Source organism: Thermobia domestica, chromosome 1 (assembly GCF_964235325.1).
Source record: "Thermobia domestica chromosome 1, izTheDome1.hap1.1, whole genome shotgun sequence".
Lineage (NCBI taxonomy): Eukaryota > Metazoa > Arthropoda > Insecta > Zygentoma > Lepismatidae > Thermobia > Thermobia domestica.
Genome location: NC_137454.1, coordinates 203328154 through 203338996, shown reverse-complemented (window position 1 = coordinate 203338996; position 10843 = coordinate 203328154).

Below are 10843 nucleotides of genomic sequence, written 5' to 3'. Positions count from 1 at the left end.
CTGTCCTCTGTCACTATTTTGCATTAAAACTGACTTTCGAAATTTTGTACAAGCATAATTAAATGATTAAAGTTAATACACTGTGCTGATATTAACATTTGCTGTAATCTAAAAGGCAATAGAATACTATTGAAGCAATTATTCTGGTCTCAGGATGATTAGGATTGAGAGATTTTAATTCGTTATAGGTTGAAATTACAAATTCGGTGACAATAACGTTGACCGACGAGTGTACCGCATTAAAAAGTTGGAAATTCGGTATGCCCATACAAAAGTATGCCCCTCCTCACACACAAAGAATATCGAACGAACAAAATGATCATGTTGGACAATGTTCTTGGGTGCAGTGTGTGTTCCCACCTCTCGCCAGATGAGAATACCCCCAGAATCACTACTCAGACTGAACCTGACCTCATATGAATAGAGAATGCAAACTAGTTCTCCTCGGCCGTCGGCCCAATGTCTATGTTCATGGTATCAGCGGAAACTGCGCCTTTATAGTTCGTGTCAACGAAATACAACGTAATGGCAGTCGAGCAAAGAGACCATACACCACTCCCAAAATGAAAATGAAATTAAATCTTTCAGTTTAAAGTCTCACGATTATGTCCGTTAGGCTAATGGAGACAATGGGAGAATTGGTGGAATGAGATTGTGGGAGGAAACGGAGATACCCCGAGAAACCCACTGACACGATGTTATCTATCACAAACTTAGTTGGCCGGGGACCGAACCAGGGACCCCACGCACCACAGGTAAGCGCTCTACCACTGACAATGTGAGTCACCGTGTCACCCGACACCACTCTTACGCAGTCGACGTGATGAAATTGCATTTGTACATTTGGGCAGGCAATTTTTTGTTTATTGAGAAACAAAAGTGTGAGATATTGTCGTATCTAATTTAAGCGTCAGTCTCCCCTCCCCCTCATTGGTGCTAGGATGGTCTCAATGATTGGTGCTAGAATGGTCTCAATGATTCATGCATCATTTGTTCACATTTGTACGTTCAAAATATTCGCTTGTGCACAGAAGGAAGTTTGAGTATTACTGTAGCGTATGAAATTTAGGCGCGTGCTCCCTCCCATGCCGATTCACGTCAAAGTGATTTCAATCGTAGTGCACACTTTGTACTCAAAATCTTCGTTTGTGCACAAAAGGAAGTGTGAGATATTGGCGATCTAATTTTAGGGGCCAGCTTCCCGCCACTGCCGATTGGCGCCAAAATTGTCTCAGTCGTAATTTCATGTTTATGGATGCGAGAGTTTCTTTTGCGTATATACAAAAGAATTGTGAGATTTTGGCGTTTTGCACAAGTTGCCTTAAACCCACAGATTCGCACCAAAATTATTTGGTTATGTTTTTGGCTCTTAGGTTTAGCCTAAAAGAACTAGGATGATTGAAATCAATCTTACAGAATCCGTAACTCTTCGGCCTATATATTAAAAATTAAAAATATAAACTTATCTATTTACATAAATATATAAAGAGAAACAGAGGACATGCTCTATACAATTTGTTATAATGCAATAAAACTTGCAGAATTTGCTCTCTATGAGGCTTTGAAAAATGAAATAAGTTTCTAATTTTTTCTTTCCTTATTTGGCGGGAGCAGAGGGGAATATACTTCCTCATGTAATCCCATGGTTCTGTTTTTGGGTCTAGCATAGAAGGATTGAGACGATTGGAACCAAACTTGCAGGATCGATAATTTCTCAGACACAATACTAAAAATGAAAGAATAATAATAAACTTATCTATTTACATATACAAGTAGGAACAGGGTGCATACTCCATAACATTTTTCACTTGGAACAAATTTTGCAGAATTTACTCTCCACGATGCACTGAAATATAACATATTTTAATTTTTCTTCCTTATCTTTTTTGCGAGAGTATATTCCCCCATGTATTGCCATGGTTATTCTACTCGGACAAATATTATGGATTATGTCCCCCTTGTTTATGTAAATAAATAAGTTTATTATTATTATTATTATTATTATTATTATTATTATTATTATTATTATTATTATTATTATTATTATTATTAGATTGTTTTTAGTTATAGGCGAGGAACTATGGATCACACAAATTTCGTTCCAATCATTTCAGTTGATTTGATTTTGGGTCCGGCAGCAAGGCTATATGAGATGAGGACCTACTGATTAACGTGGAATCCGAACCACATGAGCTCCCGCCGAGAATCGAATCCGGGTCTTCCACGCCAAAGGCGCGTATGCTAACCGCTTAGCCACGAGGGAGCTCCCAATCGTTTCAGTCTTATGCTAGACCTAAGAGACGAAATATGGCATTGTGGGCAAATATGCCCCTTCTGCTCCCACCAAATAGGGAAAGAAAACTTGAAGAATTATTTTATTTTTCAGAGTGTCATGAAGAGTAAATTCTGCAAGTTTTGTTTCATTTCGACAATTCTTTTAGAATGTGCACCCTGCTCCCCTTTGTATATGTGAATAACTTTATTATTATTATTATTGTTAATCGTAGGCCAAAGAACTATAAGTTTTGTTCCAATCGTCCCATTTCTTCTAAGCTAAACTCAAGAGCTAACCGGAACCATTTCTGCGCTAATTGGTGGGTTTTAAGGGCTGGCGCCCAGAAGAAATATGCAAAAACCTCACACTTCTTTTTGTACACAAACGAGAATTTTTCGTAGACGAACAATATCCTAAAGATTGAGATCATTTTGGTGCTGATCGGTGTAGGTAGTTGGCCAAGCGCCTAAAGTAGATGAGCCAATATCTCACATTTCCCTTTGTGCACAAACGATGTACTAACGATTGAAACTATTTTGCCGACAATCGATCGTATTGGGTGACTGGTGCCTAAACTAGACACGCTAATATCTCACACTTCCTTTAATGCACAAATAAGAATTCTGTGTGTATAAACGATGCACTAACGGTTGAATCTTTTTTGTGCCAATCGGTGTGGGTGGGGCTTTCGTTTAGTGAGGTCTCCAAATTAATTTCTTAATATCTTAAAATTACTTTGTACTTAAATAATACATAAACGTTTGCAATTCTTTCGGTGAAATCTGGAAGAGGTAGAGGCTGTCTAAACGGACGTCTAAAAATAAATTTAGTACATAAATTCTACACTGCATAAGCCCAAAATGCAGAAGATATAATCTTTAGGTGCACAAGTCCTAACTTGCAGAAGACCTAAAATTTAGAACTTGTGATCATATTTTTTAAAACTTGTATACGTACTTTAGGACTTAGGCACGCTACTCCCTCTTCACTGTTCATTTGTCTGTCGGTCTGTTTCACGATAAGCCTTTTAAATTACACGTACAAACCAAATTAACAGTATAAACTAGTTACAAATTACACAATTTTGATAAATCACTTTTTATAAGATATCCCCATTGGTTGCGGTTAAAATCCGCCAAAGATGAACGAGTAAGTTCCCGTAAATTTCCTTATTTAAATAATATAAGAAAATAATCTTCTTAAAAAAATATTTCTTTATCGTTATATTGTTCACCGTTGAAGCTTAACATTATTGTGCAGTAGCGAGATCGTGTGCCAATGGACTCTGATATTACAGTGACCAAAGTACTCACAGCAAGGATTGAACCAAGAAATACGTATAACAAAAGCTAATATACCAGTCACGGTACAAGTGAATCCATTCGCATCATTTGGTACATCAATTAAATCAAATTCAGAAAATGTTTAATGTAGAATTTCTTAATATTAACACCCTAATCTATTTTGCACTTACCTTCCAATGACAGCAATTTTTTCATTTTTTAAGCCCTTATTTGATGCCATGATTGTTTCAATTTAATTATTTGTTGAGAGCTCGAAGTTTGAACAAACGTTCGTTCTGTTACTGAAAAGACGACTATCCTCACGTTAATAATATGTTCTGAAGTATGGCGCATGCGTATCTAAATTATAAACAACTTCGTGTTGCCAAGATTGAACACAGAATTGCTTATATGTGTGCGTTATCTATAGTACCATTGGTATCTTACTTTATATAATTCCTCTTTTAACATCGATACTGAGACAAATTAATGCGAGATTCGAACCACACAAACTTCACTAGGAATTAAACTCTACTAGGTAGGTCTTGTATACAAAAGATATTAGTACTAACAGTTTAACATGAATGGGACCAGTATATCAGAGAAGGAACCGTGTCCCTAAAATTCTAAGAAATAACTAAAAATAAAGAATGTGTATATAATAATTTATTAAAATGGGTGTATCGAGTTACAAATGTATAGGCTACTTTCGAGTGGTAATAATAGTAAAGAAATTCGCGAGATCGTAATTAAGTAAATGTTTGTGCATTCCTCCTGATGTATGTTAGGGAACACACCGTTCACAATTTTAAACTTCAGATTTCTTTTTGAAATCCTCCAGGGGTATATTTTTCTTTTACTGAATTTTCGTTCTATTCCAAAAATAAGGATAGTTTATTGAAAAATGAAGTAGCTCTAACAATTTTGTTTATACTCCAAAAACCAACTTTTCGATACAGCTCTACATTATGAAAAAAAAAAAAAAGAACTTCTTTTGAAAAAATCCAGAAGGAGGACACTTTTTCTAACCAGGAATATGAAAGAGAAGATGAACTTTTTGAAGAATTTTTTCAAGCATAGTTCAAGCGATTTTCTTCACATCTCGCTACTAGGCCTACCAATATAGAAATCAATTTTTAAATTTAAGATTACTTTGTATAATATTATATGATTTTAAAATACAGTACATTTTAATAATAATTTCAATCGTACTATGATTCTACAGATCTTTATATAATAATTTCATTTTATCTTAAACCCAAGTTCGATTCCCGGCTGGAGCTCATGTTGTTCGGAACCCACGTTAAGTTGGTCCACGTTTCATATAGCCTCGCTGCTGAAAAGGACGCTAAACTGAAAATCAAATCAAAGTCAACTTACTTTATCTTAAAAATTTAAAAGTGTACATCACGTGATATAGTATAGAAATGCTGCATTCCCTAATTGTTAGTTGTTTTTTTTTTTTTTTTTTTTTTTTTTTTTTGAAGGGAAATGCAAGACAGAAAAAAAAGTAATGTCTCTGAAAAGGGAATATTCCTTTTAGACTTTTAACAACCTGGCCCAGTATCTCCAAGACCGAAGGAGTAGGAGATCAGAAGCTCGACCAAGGACATAATACTAATCATTACTCTTTTCGATATTCGGGAGTTTCGCAATCATTTCGAAGTGCCAGACCATCAATACCTAGTTTTATTTCAATATTTTGAGATCCCGGAAGAGGACAATTAGATACTCCATAACGCATCGATTGCACAGCGTTTGATGCATACACTTTTTCGCTGCAATATGGTTCTTACCCTTGCTCATTCGAACTATTTGTCGGAAATAGCTTCTGGAACTTCAAGATGAAGCTCAAACGTAAGGGCAATCGAATGTTGAGGAGACCCATCATCAATCACATCGCTTATAACGATCCAAACCCACTTTCACACTGCTTTCAAACGTGGAAAAACTATCCCTAGTAGCAAAGACAACTTGCAAACCGCTTGCTGTAAGCTTCAATTGCAAGTCAGTCAAGCTTGCATCCAGTTTGATTGGAAAACGTACAAGCATGCCGCAAGCTGGATTCCAGTAACGAAGTTACATGAGGGAAACCTTGCATTCTGTGTTCCTTTCAAGCTTGAACCAAGCGTTTTACAAGTGGTCAAGTTAATAACCAATGAATATCCAGTGATGCTATGACGCTCTGAGAAGGGTCTAAAGCATCGCTTTGCAAGTACAACAAAAGGCAAACTGTATAAAAGCATGCAATTCAAGTGCAAGCGTAGAAAGCCAAAAGCCAAGCACACGCCAATTGGCCGAAAGCTTTCTTGCTACTAGGGATAGGAGTTGTATATTGATTCTTGTTGTTGAAGACTAGCGTCCCTTTTCAGTACCGAGGTTGTGGACGTAAGAGTTTACGGTTGAATTCGAATCATCGTAATGCGTTCAATGCTCTCCCACCAAGAATCGAATCTAGGACTACGAGCATCAAAGGCGCCATATGGAAGATTGGGGTGAAATTTAATGAAATTTGCGCTTTGTTACGTACATATAGGTTTAGCCTCGTAACGTTTTGGAAACATCTCCTAAATCTATATATATAAAAGAGAACGTACAATTTTTTGTCCGCTCATCACGCTAATACGGCTGAACCAATTTCTTTCATTTTTGGGGGGTTATTAGGATTTGGACCCTAGATGGTTTTTATCATATCACTTTAATTTTTAATTACCAGTGTCTTGAGATAATTGACCATTCAGGTGTCCATAACGTACAAATCCTTTGTTATTAGTTCATCATAGGTAAAAATAAACGTATTTATATGCAACCCGCATGACCGTGTCACTCGGCGGGTTAACATAAATGACAGGCGATATACAGCGGAAAATAGCTTGAATCTTCTGTTTAAAATTTTTTAATTGATTTGCTTATTTTTACAGACACTTTTACAATATGCCAGCACCGGGATGACCGCAGCGAAGCGGGGCGGGTTAACATAAATGACAGGCGATATAATGTTAAGATTTACTGCAATCTTCTATGGTTTTTATCATATCACTTGTTATCTATAATCAAAAAAGGCCATATATGATTACTTTGTGTGTTCTACTTAGGAAGTATCTGAATGCTGCTAATGGCATGAATTTCTTAAGCTGGTCACTCCTGATCTCGTACCTTGGTAAGGAGTAATCCGGGTTTTCTATTTCAATTTCAGATTGTAGTGGCTTTAATGACTTCAATACAATTTCATTTTAACGAAGGTCTGGGATCTCAACATGACTACCATTTTAGCGTATTATTTTAACACCAAGGGCCCGATGTCGCGGTTAATACACATCCACTTGTAACCGATTTGACACAGAGCTGGTGTTGAACACTGTGAACATAACATCTCAGTGGTGTTAAAGAACTAGATGAATGAAGGAAGGAACGTGGAAATGGGAGCAGCGCCACGGTGTTCTACCCTGTGTAGTTTGATAGTAGTATTTCAACTCATAAGGTAAACGCAAGCAATTGATAATTATATTACGTATTCGTCAATGATGAACGAAACCTTTCATTTGCTAAGCACAACGATACACACACACAACTAAAATGTAATTTTTAGCGTTGCCTTGCATGAATATCATAAATATCTATTACTAGCATTAAGAATTATGTTATTTTTTTTTCATTATTTTGAGCTAAGCTTTACTTGGTAATTTGATATTTATACTAATAAAGTATACTATATTTCTTTTTTGTAATCTTTCATGTAAGTTTCGTGAGCATATGGACTTTATCACAAAATTATATTAACAGAAGTGCTGCTGTCTACTCTCGATATTCTTACATTTGTTTTCGGTGTATTTCAGCAAATAAAGACCATATCAGGTAGTTGATCAACTCGTTTCAATTTTAATAATCTATTCTAAAATCCGATAGCGTTAAAGTGAAACCAGGCATGTGTTAAAATTTAACACAACTAGTGTAACACAAAGTCATTGTATTTAATTAACGTAACCATTTCTTACTGTGTGAAATGCACTCTTTTACTTGTTTTTTACGCTCCTTAAGGACGACTGCTTGCTGGTTAGGAATCATAATTTATGTAGTGAAAATATACATTGATAATAATAATAAATTTTCGCTATATTGAAAAATATGCAAATTATTTTCAAATTTAGGCCAATAGCAATAAATATCAGATTACGAATTTACATGAACTTAAATCATAATTAAATATAATTGATTCCTCAGAAATATATTAAAATGAATTCGCATAAAGATATAACTTCACTATAGTATGATAAAATTAAAGGAGGTAGCAATTAATGAAGGTAGAATGAAATTCTGGAATTAAACGAAGTGAAGGTCATCAGAAGTTACTGATACATAAAGATAAATGCAGTGGAAAGCCGAATGTTTACAAGATCCTTACTACGAGAAAGATAAGAAAGAGAAATAAATGATAACGTTATTTAACTGTAAATAAGTTACTTCATTTCAAGATAAAGTATATTTAGTTAAAGTGTATGCACTTTCGTATGTATCCACCTCCTTTCCTCTCTTCTAATCACTATGAGAGATTACTATATTTGAAAAACACACTAAAAATCAATTAGCTTCGAAGATAAGTGTTGATTATTATTATTATTATTATTATTATTATTATTATTATTATTATTATTATTATTATTATTACTAAATGGCTCAAAGAAATTATTCATTCACCAATAATGATTTACATTATTTATATGTGTATACAGTAAGATGCATATTTTACTAGATTATAATAATCCAAGTTAATAATATGTAAATCATTATATTTTTCAAATTAAGGCCATAGGAAAAAAATGTAATGCACTAATATTATGAAAATAAATAAATAAGAAATAATTCTGACACTAGATAAGATGGTTTCTATCACACTGAAGTATGAAATAAATCAGCCAAACATTGCATTAAAGAATATTAGTACTCGTATTTGCGATTTCCTCGCTATTCAAAGAAAATATACTTGAGTAATTATCATACAGAATCTTAAAACACAATTATGAATTACTTTGAAGTGGTATAGATGTAATCCTAACATAAATTGAGTTGTGCTTGGAAAGATCAAATGTTCGTTGATTATAAACAAATATACTATTATATGGTAGTTTAAAGTTTCCTAAATTTTTCACTTTCTTTGTATCTGACATAGTAACGTTATATGTATTTAGATGTGTTTTAAGCCAAATTGAACAAAGTTTAATAATAATAATAATAATAATAATAATAATAATAATAATAATAATAATAATAATAATAATAATAATAATAATAATAATAATAATAATAATAAACTACGAGACTTGGATAATGTATTGATGTCCTGAAAATTTCTGTAGCCTTCTGTTTCAACCTTTTCCATACTCGATTATTCTTAGTAGTATTTTGGTCATGGAAACTGGCTTTCTTTTTTACAAGTTTTTTTTTCTCAATTTACATTTTATACTATATATAAAGTGCATAAATGTTTTAACAATGCAATGCAATGCATTGGTAATCATACTATACTAATGATCATGACACTAGTAAAGATTTCGGACGTATGGATAAATTTCTAATTGCGCTTTTTATATTGATTTGAGAACGCTGAACCTAACAGAACTATTTTTAAACCTATTCATCCATGGGGGTCAGAAGCATTTTTACCATTCACATAAGAGATACTTTAAAGACTCGGAATTTGAGGTTAGTTTTCTCATGACCCCATGGATGGATAAGTTTCAAACTAGTTCCATTTGATTCAGCATCCTCAAATTAGTGTAATAAAGCGCGCGTTAAAATGTATCCACGCTTGGGCGCCTATCGTTAGTTTCTTTTGTAATCGAAATTTAATATTGACCTAAAAGCAGTTCTTGTATCTTTTGTCTTTCCCTGATTGTAGATCTAATATAAATAAAATAAAGTTTGTTTGTGTGTCTGTTTGTCTGTGTGCAGCCTTGGAACCAGACAAGTGGACCGAGAGTTACCAAATTTGGGGTACGGGTACCTTGGTCCAGGCCCCAAACTAAGACAAAGTCGTTTACTGGGACCGGCCTGGGGACCAGACAAGTTGACCGAGAGTTACCAAGTTTTGGTCACGGATACCTTGGTCAAGACCCCAGACCAAGGCGAAGCGTTTTTTCAAAATTCGAACCAAGGGGGTCTCAGGGGGCGTTTACCTGGTCATGTAAAAGTAGTAGAAAATGACCGATATTAGTGCCGAATTCATAATTTTTGCGGTCGCTGAGATCAATGGCGAAACTCTGATTGCATTAACTTCTAAATTCACCCTATTCCGCTGCGGGCCGGGGATCACCGGGGGGATACCGAGACATGTAAAAGTAATCCAAAATGACCGATATTAGTGTGAAATCCATAGTTTTCGCGGTCGCTGAGATCAATGTAACACTTCCATTAGCGATGACTTGCAAAGTCAGCCCGGGTGGGGGGATACCGAGACATGTAAAAATAGCCAAAAATGGTCGATATTAGCGTCAAATCCATAATTTTTGAGGTCGCTGAAATGAATAGTGATACTACCACAGGCATTGACTTCCAAATACAGCCCCCATGCTAAGAATGGGTATATTCAGCTAGTACTAAATATTCCAATAATTAACTCCATCCCGAAATAGGCTAGATTATTATTATTGAAGAAATAAACTGTAGTATGGAAGTCTCTAGTTTAATTGATTGATTGATTGAGATTTAATGGGGACGTCAGTATCGAGGCAATTTGTCCCTGTCACATTCAACACTACTGTCCAAACACGGATTGCCGCCGTAAAAATCAACATATCAAAATATAAGAAAAATACTGCCGCAAAAGGGAAATAAAAATCTAAAAGAGATAATATATGAGAATAACAAATATATAACAATTGCAATAAATAGTAATAGGAGTAACTATAGACAAAATATTACTAATAATAATAACAACAGAGAAAATATATGTTCGCTAGTCGATGCGACTGGGGTCTGCATTTCTGGACTTTTGACTTGAAAAAAGATGTTTGGGTGGAAACGTCGCACGTCTGGATTATCACAGATTTACAAGAAGTAGCTGCAACAGTAGCAAAGTGCACAGAAAGTGAGAAAGGGATGCTTTCTTTAAACGACGCTTAGCATCGGCAGCAGAGATCTTCTTAACAATCTTTAGTTCTCGGGTACGTTTGTCATGTTGAAAAGGTGCATAGTCTCGAGACCAAGCAAAATGCTCGTCCTCGCAGTTGACACAAAAGGGCTTGATCCTGTACAGGGTTCCACAGCATGATTACCCTGACCACATTTC